Genomic DNA, 15,537 nt, shown 5'->3' on the forward strand with positions numbered 1-15,537 from the left:
GAGTGTGATGGAATACTCTCCACTTGCCTGGATGAGTGCAGCTCCAACAACACTCAAGAAGCTCGACACCATCCAGGACAAAGCAGCCTGCTTGATTGGTACCCCATTCACCACCCTAAACATTCACTCCCTTCACCACCGGCGCACCTTGGCTGCAGTGTGTACCATCCACAGGATGCACTGCAACAACTCGTCCAGGTTTCTTCCACAGCACCTCCCAAACCCGCGACCTCTACCACCTAGAAGGACAAGGGCAGCAGGCACATGGGAACAACACCACCTGCACGTTCCCCTCCAAGCCGTTCCTTCATCGTCGCTGGGTCAAATGCTGGAACTCCCTACCTAACAGCACACAGACTGCAGCGGTTCAAGAAGGCAGCTCACCACCACCTTCTCAAGGGCAATTAGGGATGGGCAATAAATGCTGGCCTTGCCAGCGACGCCCACATCCCATGAATGAATTTTTAAAAATAGACTCCATTCACCTATGTTCTACTCATTCTTCCACTGTTTCCCTTTCCCTTAATTTGTTGTTATCAGCACACTTAAATGCCATTTTTTTTGTTAATTCTATGTCCAAATTATTTATATAAATGGAAAACAAGAGATTTCAGCACAAATCCTAAGGACTCAGCATCAACAGTCCACCAATTTGAGAAATATCCATTTACCCTTGCTCTTTGCTGTTCTTTAGCAATCCCCCTGTCCATGTGGCTACATTCCCTTTAAACCTTGTACATTTATTCCCATGACAAGTCTCTTTTTTTAGCACATTATCAAAGATCTTCTTCTGAAAATTCATAGTTACATTCATTGCATTCCCTTAATTTATACACTGTAATTTCTTTAAACATCAGTCAAGCATTATCTGCTCACTATAAATCCATGCTGACTGTCCCTGATTGGTTCATGCCTTTCTAAACGTTCACTAATTTCCTCCCCTATTATGGACTCTAGATGTTTACCCATAACAGAGGAAGGACTAATTGGCCCATAATTTCTTGATTTATCCTTTTCCTTTTCTTAAATGGGTAAACATTTGCCAACTTCTGACCTTTTGGCATAATTCATGTTTCCTAAGATTTTTTGAAAATTATGGTTATTGCCTCCACTATCTCCGCCCAACCTCCTTCTGTAATCGAGGATGCCTGCCATCTTTGCCTGGGGACTTTTCTATTTTTAGTCCCATGAGCTTTTAATCTGGGTATGAAAGGAGACCTACCCCAGATGAATTGGTTCAGTGGTAGCACACTTGCTTCTGAGTCACAGGTTGTGAGTTCAAGCCCTACTCCAGGACTTGAGTGCATAATCTTAGACTCACATTTCAGTGCAGTATTGAGGGAGTGCTACATTGTTGGAGGTGCTGCCTTTCAGATGAGATGTTAACCCATCTGCTCTCTCGGGTGAATTTAAAAGATACTACTGCTAATTAAAGAGCAGGGCAGTACTGGTGTCCTTGCTAACAGTCAACCACCATCACCAAACAGAGCTTAACTGGTCATATTTTTGCTGACAAAACCACAGTAACTGCACCACAAAAGTAATTTATTGATTTTGAAGTGCTTTGGGATATCCTGAAGATGTGAAAGGTGCTGTATAAATAAAACTTCTTTCTTTCAAAACAAAATCCAAGGAATACAGCATGAAAGTATATTTGGTAGCATTGACAGAAAAAATAATAATCCTTACAAAAAATACAAGAGCTGTTTAAGGCCGCCTTGTCGGTGCTGTAAAAGAAACCACTGAGCAACAGACAAACATGCAGCAGTTGAGATTTTTTTTAACAATTGAAAAGCATTTATTCTTTAAGATCTCAATGACCTGATGCTGCTTTACTTAAGTCCAATAAGATTTTTTAAAGTTACTAATATAATCGGTCTCACCATCTGCCACTTGGACCCCGCAGTTTGCATTTGCCTGCTCAGTGAGAGGCCTGCTTAACATCTGGAACATTCTCATGAGTCTGAGAGATGCATATTAATAAAATCCAGCACCATTAAGCATTTGAATCAGATACCGGTAATGAGAAATTTAATGCGTGAATTTGTTCGAAACAGTGGTGCAGATGTGAAATTTTCCTTGAAAAGATGTGTCCATTGGAAGTGAGTTTGCATGTTTGACTACAGAACCACAGCGACTGCACCTCAAGAGTAATTGGCTTTGAGATGTCCTGAGGATGTGAAAAATGTTATATAAATGCAAGTTATTTCTTCCTTTCAAAAAAAATGGAAGGATGACACAATGATAGGCCGGGTGGTTAATAGTGAGGAGGAAAGCTGTAGACTGCAGAAAGATACAATGGACTGGTCAGATGGGCAGAAAAGTGGCAAATGGAGTTCAATCCGCAGAAGTGTGAGGTAATGCATTTGGGGAGAGTAAACAAGGCAAGGGAATACACAAGGGAATAAATGGGAGGATACTGAGAGGTGTAGAGGAAGTGAGGGATCCTGGAGTGCATGTCCGCAGATCCCTGAAGGTAGTAGGACAGGTAGATAAGAAGGCATATGGAATGCTTTCTTTTATTAGCCGAGGCATAGAATATAAAAGCGGGGATGTTATGCTGGAACTGTATGAAACACTAGTTAGACCACAGCTTGAGTACTGCGCACAGTTCTGGTCGCCACATTACCGGAAGGATGTAATTTCACTAGAGAGGGTGCAGAGGAGATTTACGAGGATGTTGCCAGGACTGGAGAATTTTAGCTATGATGACAGATTTGAATAGGCTGCGGTTGTTTTCCTTGGAACAGAGGAGGCTGAGGGGTGATTTGTTTGAGGTGTACAAAATTATGAGGGGCCTAGATAGAGTGGATATGAAGGATGCATTTCCCTTAGCGGAGGGGTCAATAACCAGGAGGCATAGATTTCAAGTGATTGGTAGAAGGATTAGAGCGGAAGTGAGGAAATATTTTTTCACCCAGAGGGTGGTGGGGATCTGGTACTCACTGCCTGAGAGGGTGGTAGAGGCACAAACCCTCAACTCATTTAATAAATACCTGGATGTGCACCTGAAGAGCCGTGACCTGCAGGGCTACGGACCAAATGCGGGAAAGTGGGATTAGGCTGGATGGCTCGTTTCTCAGCTGGCGCAGCCACGATGGGCCAAATGGCCGCCTTCTGTGCCGTAAATTTTCTATGATTCTATGAATATAGCAAGAATATATCTTCAACAGCATTGATGGAAGAAATAACAATCTTTACAATAAACACAAGAAGTATCTGTTTTCTTCAATGTTAATGGGTGTTTTACTGTTGAACGTTAAAAAAAAGTATATTTTTGGCTTAATTTTGTCTCTTGCCTCTTCCTTCACCTCCCTGGCAACTTGTTTGGGTCTGACCACAGCCACCCATCACTATATTACTTCCTCCAGTGAGCACAGTGGGATGAACGAAGTCAATAGTTTCTCCACAGAATCATCATTGTCAGTTCTTGAGTTATTTCTGCAGGACAAAAGTTGGATTACAATAATGTAATTTTTGCCTTTCTAGGCACTACAAGTGAGAGCTGGAATACACACAATCCAAAGTGGTGTTCATGCAATTTCTAGTAATTTGAATAGAATTTTGCCCAGTTTCGATTACTGTGGAGTCGTCAACCCCTTTAAAAATGTCAATGAGACAAAGTATTGGATTCTGTTCACTTATTACTAATATAGTGGCACCACAACAAAAGTAATTTTACTCTTCACCACACACGGTAGTAATTGCCTTTCCTTTCGGGGACTGTACAGGTGCAAACATATCTTGTTGCTTATTTTTATCTATTGTAAATTAGAAGGTGGCAGTAGAACAGCTGCCTGGTAATATATAATTCAGCTTTCAATGGAAGTGTTTCTGTGGAGACTGGTTTGTAAGAATTGTAGCGGCCATGTTTCAATTAGTTACAATAGCAAAGGGAAAGGCTGACTGTCAAATGGATTGAAGGAAAAGTTAACCAGCTCTTAATTTGCTCATTGCGCAGGAACTGTTTGAAAAGGAAATCTGATTTTTTTAAAGAAAAGTTTGTGTGCTGAGTTTCTTTCTATATATTCTGAAACTTATTTTTTTCATATTTTGTAGCCGTCCCAACTTGGTGGCCAAGGTCTGTACGCTTGGCACCTGTACGCTTGGCACCTGTTTGGTGAGCAGGTGTTTTTTTTCCATTCTACCTGTTTGCCATTTCCAATAGCTGCCCAAGAAACATTTTCTAAGCCAGCAGAAACATGATTATTTACACTAAGAGGGGCAAATGGTGTTAAATCCTATGTCCATTTAGAGGCAAATGGCTCCCAATTCTATAACCTGACAAATTGCTACGTATGTAATTAGTGTAGAAATGCTTACGGGGGGATTTTAACTTCTCGGCAGCCACCCGAGAACTGCGGCGGGAGGCCTGGTCCACCTTGAGAGCCGGGCCTCGTTAACATGCATGCAGCGAGCTGCATATCTTGAACAGGTGCCTTTAATGCCTAGTACTGGCCGAGGTTGGGACGGGAAGCGAGGTGATAAATCCTCCGCTCTGATTTTAACTCTGCTGCCACCCTTTATAAATATGATATTCCTCTATCTGCATGTTTCAGAGTGATTGACCTGTAAACAAGTTAATGTCACCGTTAAAATAACAGAGAGGAATGTCATGTGAACGTTAATCATCTGTTTGTTCAAAGTAATTTCTAGGCTTTAGCCATATAGATGACTGGTGCAAACCACCCATTAGATTTGTGTAGATGGAGCAAATTGAACAAATACAAATATTAATTTTAGCTGTTTAGAATGTGCCATTAGTACTCTATTCACAATTATCATAGAGTCATTGAAAGGTTACAGCACAGAAGGAGGCCAATCGGCCCATCGAGTCCACACTGGCTCTACGTAAGAGCAATCCCACTAGTCCCTATCTCTGTAGCCCTGCAAATTTTTTCTTTCAAGTACTTATCCAGTTCCCTTTTGAAGGCCATGATTGAATCTGCCCACCATCCCCTAGGGCAGTGCATTCCAGATCCTAACCACTCGCTGTGTTAAAAAGTTTTTCCTCATGTCACTTGCTTCTTTTGCCTATCATCTTAATTCTATGTCCTCTGGTCCTTCACCCTTCTGCCAATGGGAACAGTTTCTCTCTATCTACTCTGTCTGGACCCTCCGTGATTTTGAATACCTCCATCAAATCTCCTCTCAACCTTCTCTGTTCCAAGGAGAACAACCCCAGCTTCTCCACTCTATCCATGTAACTGAAGTCCCTCATCCCTGGAATCATTCTAGTAAATCTCTTCTGCACCCTCTTTAAGGCCTTCACATCTTTCCTGAAGTGCACTGCCCAGTACTGGACACAATACTCCAGTTGTGGCCAAATCAGTGTTTTATAAAGGTTCATCATGACTTCCATACTTTTGTACTCTGCCTCTATTTATAAATTGTAAACAATTTTACAACACCAAGTTATAGTCCAACAATTTTATTTGAAATTCACAGCTTTCGGAGGCTTCCTCCGGTGAATGTTGTGGAAATGAAATCCTCGAACCCTTCGCATTTATAAATCACAGAACAATACCTGGTGATTACAGATAGTAGTCTTTCCAACTGCCCGTTGCCAAGGCAATCACAGTGTGCAGACAGAGAGGTGTTACCTAAAAGGCCACCGAATATGCAAACCACCAAAAAAAAACAGAGAGAGAGGCAGAAACATAGAAAAGACAGCAAATGACCCGTTATATTAAAAACAGATAACATTTGTTCGCTGGTGAGGTTACATGTAGCGTGACATGAACCCAAGATCCCGGTTGAGGCTGTCCTCATGGGTGCGGAACTTGGCTATCAATTTCTGCTCGACGATTTTGCGTTGTCGTGTGTCTCGAAGGCCGCCTTGGAGTACGCTTACCCGAAGGTCGGTGGCTGAATGTCCTTGACTGCTGAAGTGTTCCCCGACTGGGAGGGAACCCTCCTGTCTGGCGATTGTTGCGCGGTGTCCGTTCATCCGTTGTCGCAGCGTCTGCATGGTCTCGCCAATGTACCATGCTCTGGGGCATCCTTTCCTGCAACGTATGAGGTAGACAACGTTGGCCGAGTCACAGGAGTATGAACCATGCACCTGGTGGGTGGTGTCCTCTCGTGTGATGGTGGTATCTGTGTCGATGATCTGGCATGTCTTGCAGAGGTTACCGTGGCAGGGTTGTGTGGTGTCGTGGACGCTGTTCTCCTGAAAGCTGGGTAATTTGCTGCGAACGATTTATTTATAAAGCCCAGGATCCCGTATGCGTTTTTAACCGCTTTCTCAACCTGCCCTGCCACCTTCAACAATTTGTGCACATATGCCCCCAGATCCCTCTGTTTCTGTACCCCTTTTAGAGTTGTGCCCTCTAGTTTATATTGCCTCTCCTCGATCTTCCTTCCGAAATGTATCACTTCACATTTTTCTGCATTAAATTTCATCTGCCATGTGTCCGCCCATTTCACCTGCCTGTCTCTATCCTCTTGAAGTCTATCAATATCCTCCTCACTGTTTACTACCCTTCCAAGTTTTGTGTCATCTGCAAATTTTGAAATTGTGCCCTGTACACCCAAGTCCAAGTCATCAAGGAAAGCTGTGGGTCCCAATACCGACCCTTGGGGGACATCACTGTCTATCTCCCTCCAGTCCGAAAAATAACCGTTTACCACTACTGTTTCCTGTCACTTAGCCAATTCTGTATCCATGTTGTTGCTGCTCCCTTTATTCCATGGGCCGCAATCTTGATGATAAGCCTACCATGCGGCATCTTATCAAATGCCTTTCGAAAGCCCAATTGATACTTAATGAGTAAAAATTAAAGTTCTATTGTACTCATGAGAATAATCTACTGACACTGTGGCACAGAAGTACAGCATATTATTACTTCAGCATGATGTGCCATGAAATGGTATGATAGTCAGGATACTCCATGTGACAGACTCCATCTTCAGTGCATACTTGGATGGAGGGAGGGAGAGAAAGGGAGCCTCTTTAATTTGGATCTTACCTTGTGATGTTTCCAAAATCAAAAGAACTCTCCATATAGTAGGACAGAGGCATTTCTCTCTCAAATCTTTCTCCATATGGGACCATTGTGTCTGTCTGCTGGTTATGTATTCACTGCTGTGCTCTGATTATAGACCTAATTTATTTCCATAGAACCCTCTAGTCAGTCACATGTGTTTTATACAAATTTTTAGCTTCTGTAAACTGCCAAATCGTTTCACAGTATTCATTTCCATTTCATAATTGTTCCTCCTGGGATAGAGAAGGAAAAACAGGCCAAAGTTCAAACTTCAGGAGAGGAGAAAATTGGCCAATAAAATTCGAAGGAAAAGAGAGGTCGGAGTAAATTATGGTACTTTTCATTTTAACACTTCAGGGCACCCCATCAACCTTGCAATCTCATGCCCCCTGCTCCCATGATTTTGATCACAGACCAGGCCATCTCTGACCACTTCCTTGTATCCTTCAGCGCCCAAAACCCTTCACCCCTTCCAACCCCACTTGCTTCTGCGTCCCCCTGGAAAAAACTCTTCCTCCAAGTCACTTACAATTGCACTTTCAAGCTGCCAACTACCTAACCTTTGGCCTTCTATTCACCACCATACTTCTGCAGCTGTCAATTTAATCAACCATGCCCACACTTTCAGCTTAGATGCCTGTGTCCCCAGTGAAATCTTTACTCTCTCCTATACAGGTTGTTCCCCTTAGTATGACCACCATCTTTGCTCCCTCAAGTCAAAGGGGCACAGACTTGACTGTATCTGGCCTACAACTGGTTTAGTCATCTAAGATTGAGACCATAGGTTCAGCTGCCTCTGCTACTTCCCTGTCTCTTCCCCTTTTCTACCAAGCCAAATCTCCTGATAACACCCAGCTCTATCTCCACCATCTCGACCCTTTTATTGCCTCTGTGATGTCAGACTGCTTGTCCGACGACCAGTCTTGGATGACCTGCAATTTCCTCTGATTAAATTTTAGGAAGATTGAAGCCATCGGCTTTGACCCCCATCACAAACTCTGCACCCTCACTACCAATTCCCTACAACCTCTCCTTCAACTCTGGCTGCTTTTGAATCCCCCTTCCCTTTGCCCACCATTGACGGTGGTGTCTTCAGCCATCCAGGCCCCACACTTTGTAATTCCCACTCTAAACCTTTCTACCTCTCCACTTCCCTCTCCTCGCTTAAAACCCACCAGTTTGACCAAGGTTTTGGTCACCACTCCTAATATCTCCTTCTTTGGCTCGGTGTCCATTTTTGTCTGATTATGCCCTTGTCAAGCGCCTTGGGTTGTTTTTCTATGTTAAATACATCATATAAATGAAAGTAGATATCTTTTATTATTATTTATTACTAATTCACCTCAGTTTTATGCCTGGTAGAAATATGCAGTGATTGCATAAATGAAGCTTTAACTTGCTTACAGTGTTCCAATAAATCAAGCTTGGTGAGGGATGGGAAATTGTTTGTTGCACTACAGGGTGTCTCCGAATGATCTAGAAGGTAGCACCAATCACTTTAATGGAATTGTTTTTCACAGATTAGAGAGCTTTAAACTGTGGACTGCCTGTCTGCCACAGCTGATAGCTATTCTTTCAGATAAGGCTAATGTGTTATATTTGTAAACAATTTTACAACACCAAGTTATAGTCCAGCAATTTTATTTTAAATTCACAAGCTTTCGGAGGCTTCCTCCTTCGTCAGGTGAATGATGTGAAAACATCGTCAGGAGAACGATTTTCACATCGTTCACCTGACGAAGGAGGAAGCCTCCGAAAGCTTGTGAATTTAAAATAAAATTGCTGGACTATAACTTGGTGTTGTAAAATTGTTTACAATTGTCAACCCCAGTCCATCACCGGCATCTCCACATCGTGTTATATTTAAGTGCAGGGCCATATGGCAGACTCAAGTCGCTCCTCAGCACAATAGAAGTGGGTGCATTGTGTGAGCAGCTCTTGTTTCTGGTTCCAGGTGGAACTCCTATGAACTCTGAGCTCTTAATGTACTGAATTTCCTCTATTAGCAGATTAACCTCTCCGGTTGTACAGTATCTTCAATGATCACATTCTTTTTTTAATCTATTTTAATTATTCCATGCATGTAGACTGAACATTGCTAATTTATTTCTGGTGGATTATTTGTGAAGCAGTTTTTTTTTGTCTGCCAAAAATGCACATGTCTGATGCACACGTTTCAAGACCCAGTGTTTAATGTTGGTTAATCATTTAACAGTTGCTACAACATCTATTTCTTGAAGGCTTTGTTCTTACAATAAACATTGAAATTTTTGATGGATACTTTCTGCTGCTTCACCAGCATTGTTGGAGATGCTGGGGTACAATTTCCAGATCCTCCGCTGTAACTTCAGCAGAGGATTGGCACAAATCCCAGAGAATCGGTGTAAAGGGCTGTTTCCACCGGGGTTTCTGCTGATGTTCTGTGGAAATTCTACCCTAGTGTCTTTTGGTTGAGATATTAAAACCAAGGCACCATCTGCTTGTTTGGATGTAAAATATTCCATGGTACCATCCAAATTTGAGCAGGGTGTTATCCCATTGTCCTTGCCAGCATTGTTACCTCAACAAACGCTATCAAAAAAAAACCCAGATTAACTGACCATTCATCTCATTTGCTGTTTTGGGGACCTTCCTGTGTATAGCATTGATTGCTCTATTTTCTCACATAACACTGATCGTACTTCAAAGTAATTTGTGGTACGTGAAGAATATTGGGATGTCCTGAGGACATAATAAGGCAGTACACAAATACAAGTTCTTTCATTTCTTTAGCCAGCTTGCCTCCACACTGAACTCATCAAATACCATGCAAGCACATGAATCACAGCACTCCATATCGTGGAGTGGCCTTCTATGATAGTTAGCCCCTACAGAATACAAGGGTAAATTCAGGGATCCTGCACTTCAAGTGGAATCTGGATTTTGGTTCGGAGTTAAGTCTACAACATTGTGGCCTCAATTCTCTGATCTGTGCTTCCATTGAGCACGGCTACTCACTGGTTTATAAATTTATCCTATAGTGATTATACTGCCTTAATTTCTTTTCTTTTTTAAAAATGCATTAATACATTTGTAAAATTATTCAACACAAGTAGATCTCCCCATGGTAGTGGTAATGATTAGTCCAAGACCTGGAATGCAGTTTGAGGTTTTTCCATGATCCTACTGGCCCATCACTGTAATACAATTAATTGTGCTGTGGAGATGCCGGTGATGGACTGGGGTGGACAAATGTAAGGAGTCGCACAACACCAGGTTATAGTCCAACAGCTTTATTTGAAATCACAAGCTTTCGGAGCTTTGCTCCTTCGTCGGGTGATTCACCTAAGGAAGGAGCAAAGCTCCGAAAGCTTGTGATTTCAAATAAAGCTGTTGGACTATAACCTGGTGTTGTCAGACTCCTTACATTTATACAATTAATTGACTGAAGTAATATATTACATGACCAACATAAGGTTGAAATATTATATAACTTTTGATACTGAAAGATACAAGCTTCACTGATAAATTTGTAATACTATTTACCTACTACTTTACACCCTTCTGGACTCAACATTGATTTCAATAACTTCAGATCATAACCACTGCTCCCAGTTTTTTGGACAGCAGATGCTGGTAATGGTCCTGCTGTTGCCATTTACAGCTCTTCTAGACCAATCTTTTGTTTCTTTACTTGTCCCATTACCACCCTCTTTGCCTTGCACCATCATCCCTTTTGTCATTTCAATCACTCCTGCCTCCACCCTATCAGAAACCTTCCCTTTTTGTTCTTTCCTCCCCACCCCTTCCTCTCTCTTTCCCTCCCTCCCCCCCCCACCCCGCCCCACTTACCGTGGCTCTGTACTTGCTTAAAAACTGTTTAATCTTCAACTTCTTACAGTTCTGACGAAGGGTCATCGACCTGAAACATCAACCCTGTTTCTCGCTCCACAGATGCTGCCTGACTTGCTGAGTATTTCCAGCATTTTCCGTTTTTATTTCAGATTTCCAGCATCCGCAGTATTTTGCTTCTGATTTTGTTATAAAATCTCACCTTTTTTTGCTATCCCTCCCAGAGTGGATTTGTAGATATTGCTGAGGTTTGTCGTTGGTGTAACAATGCTTGGGGCTCTTTATTTTTGACACATTTTCTGAAATTTTTGCCTCATAGTTTCCTAGAAGTAAAGGGAATTAGGGGTTACGGGGAGCGGGCAGGAAATTGGACATGAATTTAAATTTGAGGTTAGGATCAGATCAGCCATGATCTTATTGAATGGCGGAGCAGGCTCGAGGGGCCGATTGGCCTACTCCTGCTCCTATTTCTTATGTTCTTATGTTTGTACCTCTAGTTGTCAAGGAACATTTGGGTAATGTAATTCCACAGGAACAGGATGAGAATTAAGCTCCCATGATGCACTTAGAATTTCTCCATTCGAGCTGAAATTTAGCAGTGACCAGACGCAGGTAAAATTTCCAACTCGAGTCCATGCTTCACACCGAAGGGTAGGCCTATTGGGGAAAATTTCCTGTGGGTAATATTACATAAACAATTTCATGGGTAAGATTAGTGATTTCTTTTGAAGAATTAAGTAATTTTTATTTGTTTGTTTTCACATTAATTTTCCTTTTGTGAAGAAGAAAATGCCAGCTGAAAATTATGCGAAGAAATTATTTGAGTGATTTGACGATTGCTTTTGTGTACTTATTAGTTTATTGGATTGTAGGTTTGAAAAAAGTTGAAGGATTTGATTGGTGTTCTGCTGGTTACTCTATTGGTACTTTTACTACTTTTTAAATTCGTTCACATTTACTCTATTGGCTATTTGATAAATTAACAGAGAAGTGCTTATTACAGCCAATTATTACATTTTCCCTGTGGATGTGTGAAGCTTTGAGAGGTGCTATCCTAAAGTGCAACATCTTTGAAAGGTGTGATGTGACAGACATATGCTATATGTAAGACCGTTAATTAGAGATGTGTTGTACACCGGGTACATGAATTGGAGCTTAGTGGTTTACTGAAAAATAAATCATTACTTAGTTTGGCTTTCAAGTCTTATTATTTAATTCAACACCACATGTGAAGGGTCAGGGCCAAAATGCAGGACAGCAGTAAAGATGAAGGGAAACAAGGGTGCAGATAGATGATGTAGTGGTTAGGCGCCATCAAGCCGGGCTTTTATAAGAACATAAGAGAAATAGGAGCAGGAGGAGGCCAATCGGCCCCTCGAGCCTGCTCCGCCATTCAACAAGATCATGGCTGATCTGATCCTAACCTCAAATCTAAATTCATGTCCAATTTCCTGCCCGCTCCCCATAACCCCTAATTCCCTTTACTTCTAGAAAACTGTCTATTTCTGTTTTAAATTTATTTAATGATGTAGCTTCCACAGCTTCCTGGGGCAGCAAATTCCACAGACCTACTACCCTCTGAGTGAAGAAGTTTCTCCTCATCTCAGTTTTGAAAGAGCAGCCCCTTATTCTAAGATTATGCCCCCTAGTTCTAGTTTCACCCATCCTTGGGAACATCCTTACCGCATCCACCCGATCAAGCCCCTTCACAATCTTATATGTTTCAATAAGATCGCCTCTCATTCTTCTGAACTCCAATGAGTAGAGTCCCAATCTACTCAACCTCTCCTCATACGTCCGCCCCCTCATCCCCGGGATTAGCCGAGTGAACCTTCTTTGTGCTGCCTCGAGAGCAAGTATGTTTTTTCTTAAGTATGGACACCAAAACTGTATGCAGTATTCCAGGTGCGGTCTCACCAATACCTTATATAACTGCAGCAATACCTCCCTGTTTTTATATTCTATCCCCCTAGCAATAAAAGCCAACATTCCGTTGGCCTTCTTGATCACCTGCATACTAACTTTTTGATTTTTCAAAATTTGTAGATTGTAAAAGGAAGGGAACACTAGGAAGGGTAAGAAGCTCCACCGTTTTGAAGTCCTGAGAAAGAGTGACTTAAAGCAGGATAAGTTGAGATGAGTCATTTAAAATACAGTGAGGATGCAGAGAGGAGGAATATGATGTACGATGTATTTGGAGCTTAGAAGGAAGAAGAGAGTCTATGTTTATCTGCATTATGCACAACTTCCCCAATGAGTGAGTAAACTTGTTACTGGGCCTCCACATTTGTTGCTCCAACCTTATTGTTGAGGAAAAAGACATGATTTTTTTCCCTGCACCTCTGTGAAGCACCCTGGAATGTTGTTCTGTGTTAAAGGTGCTGTATAAATGCAAGTTGTTGCTGTTCAAAAAACAGCAAGTTCACTGAAATATACGAGATTTATTCTTTGATTAATTTAAACCAATTCATTACCTAAAGGAATGTTCAAGGATAAAACCCACATTGATTTTCTTGATTATTTCCAGGACACACATCTAGTTTCAAAACAATACCTTGCAATACGATGGCTGGACTCCTGTCTACGACTGTAATCTTTGCTGTAGTTCTGAGGCTATGCCATTGAAACAAACATGTTTTCACCTGGTTCCTTACTCTCAGCATTCCCTGCTGCACATTTTTTCAATGAGTGAAGGATGCCGGTAATCAGCCTAAAAAATAAATCCATGTTTCAGCACTCAAAATAGAAACACCAAGAAGACAACAGTCGCCATCTGGCTGGTGGTCATTTTTTTTTTACAAATGACTCAAGTCATTTAGAATATTTTTAATGGCATTTATAAGGGGTCCACTTACTCCAGGGTAAGGGCATGTTGGGATGTGAATGAGCTTATCGTGAAGTATGTAATGATATTCCACTTTTTTTTTAACAATATTTTTTCCCCTTTTCCCCCCCCTCTCATTTTCCTTGCACCCTTTGTAATAGCCGGTGACGCGGGCTGTTAGGTTGCGGACCGCTGTGCTGTATAATCACTGCTGGAAGCTGCATGGTGACGTCTCACTATGATTCCATGTGATGCAAGTGCATGATAAATGAGAAGCCAAATGCATTTTCCCCTTGTGAATTCAGATGTTATATCTTTTTCTTACCAAGATTTTTATTGAATTCAGCTAAGTTTACATGCTCTCTGGATTTTCTTTACATTATAGACTCTGTTTCATGATATTTTCAGCAATCTATGGTAAGGGCTTAATTTAGTTCTGTACATTTCTTACAGAAGTACTGAACCAGCCAAGTTAAGGTGTGAGTGGGAAGCTTAGCAATAGTTCTTGGGTACTTTAATTTCTTAGAAATAAAGCAATGATACAGTAAGCTGAACTTAATTCTGCACAAAAAGGGCCTGAATTGGGCCATTTCAGATCCATTCTTAAATTTCTAAATTTAGATCATGGTAGGATTAGGCTGGCATATCTGTTGGTACGCAGTAACGTGAACAATGATGCAGTAGTGTTGGCACATCACCAATCGCACCTTAATTGATAAAGAGTAATACTAAAACTGGAACAGTTGTGCAAAAACTGCATTCAAGAATCTCTCCATGCTGCAGACACATCCTTTTACTGCACTTTCAACTATCATCAGCTGTTAATACTGGAGAATGTTTGGAACAGGTTGGAACCAAGCCTGACCCAGCAATGCCCAAATGAGAGAACACGGGCCCTTTAAGATTCCATGTTTCCATTTGTCAGAAATATTGTTACTATGAAAGGCAGACCAGATGTACAGTTTGATATTAATCAATGCATGGTTTCCACGTTTCATCACTTTGGTAACGATGCAGTCTGTTCCATCATTTATACCTCCCACAATACCAGCCCTTAGCTTGTGATCCAGGATAACCTCAGGAGGCCTGATTTGGATCCAGCGGACTTTGCCCAACTCCAATATTTCATTGTTCAAAGGATAAAAGTTGGTGGTACAAAAAAATGCTCGATTGGCTTTAGAAGGTTAATTTGATTTTTGATTCACAGCAGTTCACATTAAGACCTCCAGGGCCATTAATTTGCTAGATGACAATTCTTCCTGATTAGTTTTAGTATTGTGAAAGTGACCTAATTTCATGGAGGCATAAATCTGCCAGCTCCTCATCCATGACTCTTTCATCATTGTACCTAATGAGATAATACCTACAGGAGAAACAGTCTGTAGAGAAATTGTTTCCATCCTAAGCAGAAGAACCTGCATTTTCAGTATACATGAGATTGAACTCCCTTAAACTCTCAAATACTGTTTTAAACAAGTCCAATGTCTACCCACCCAAGAACCCATTGTCCCAGCCCCTGACAATGGGAAAACTGCCACAAATCTCTGGACACAAATTTGGGGACTTACCTATTCCTGTGGAGCCTGATTTGTCAGCGTAATGTCTAAAATGGACCTCTTTGAAACAATTTTAAAAATGACTTAGTTATAAGTTATTGATTGTGGATCTCAATATTGTTCATACCATTCTCTTATAGTGTGTGATTTTTACAGGGATTAACTCTCAAACATCACACATGCCGGGTGCATTATGGAGAGACCCTGAAAACAGCTGACTTTTACCCTACCATGCAAACCTTGTGAGTAGGAACTGAAAAAGCACACAGTCTGCTCCATGGTTGGCAACTCTGCAGCTAGATTGAGGGAAATTATCCTGACCAACTTTAAATCTGAA

The 15,537-nt window shown here is 41.5% G+C and overlaps 1 protein-coding gene and 1 long non-coding RNA gene across 2 annotated transcripts in view; one reads left to right on the forward strand and one right to left on the reverse strand.

Moving 5' to 3' along the window:
- Positions 1-15,537, forward strand: part of kif19 (kinesin family member 19) — a 145,322-nt gene that overhangs the window by 46,515 nt on the left and 83,270 nt on the right. The gene's annotated exons all lie outside the window — the stretch shown is intronic.
- LOC137341390 (uncharacterized) overlaps positions 13,387-15,537 on the reverse strand; it is a 60,961-nt gene continuing 58,810 nt past the window's right edge. Inside the window, exons 3-4 of the long non-coding RNA XR_010967023.1 lie at positions 15,440-15,532; positions 13,387-13,530 (exon numbers count right to left, since the gene is read on the reverse strand). This is a non-coding gene — a long non-coding RNA (uncharacterized lncRNA). The remainder of the gene's footprint in view (positions 13,531-15,439; positions 15,533-15,537) is intronic.

This window comes from Heptranchias perlo, chromosome 23 (genome assembly GCF_035084215.1).
Source record: "Heptranchias perlo isolate sHepPer1 chromosome 23, sHepPer1.hap1, whole genome shotgun sequence".
NCBI classification, from domain to species: domain Eukaryota; kingdom Metazoa; phylum Chordata; class Chondrichthyes; order Hexanchiformes; family Hexanchidae; genus Heptranchias; species Heptranchias perlo.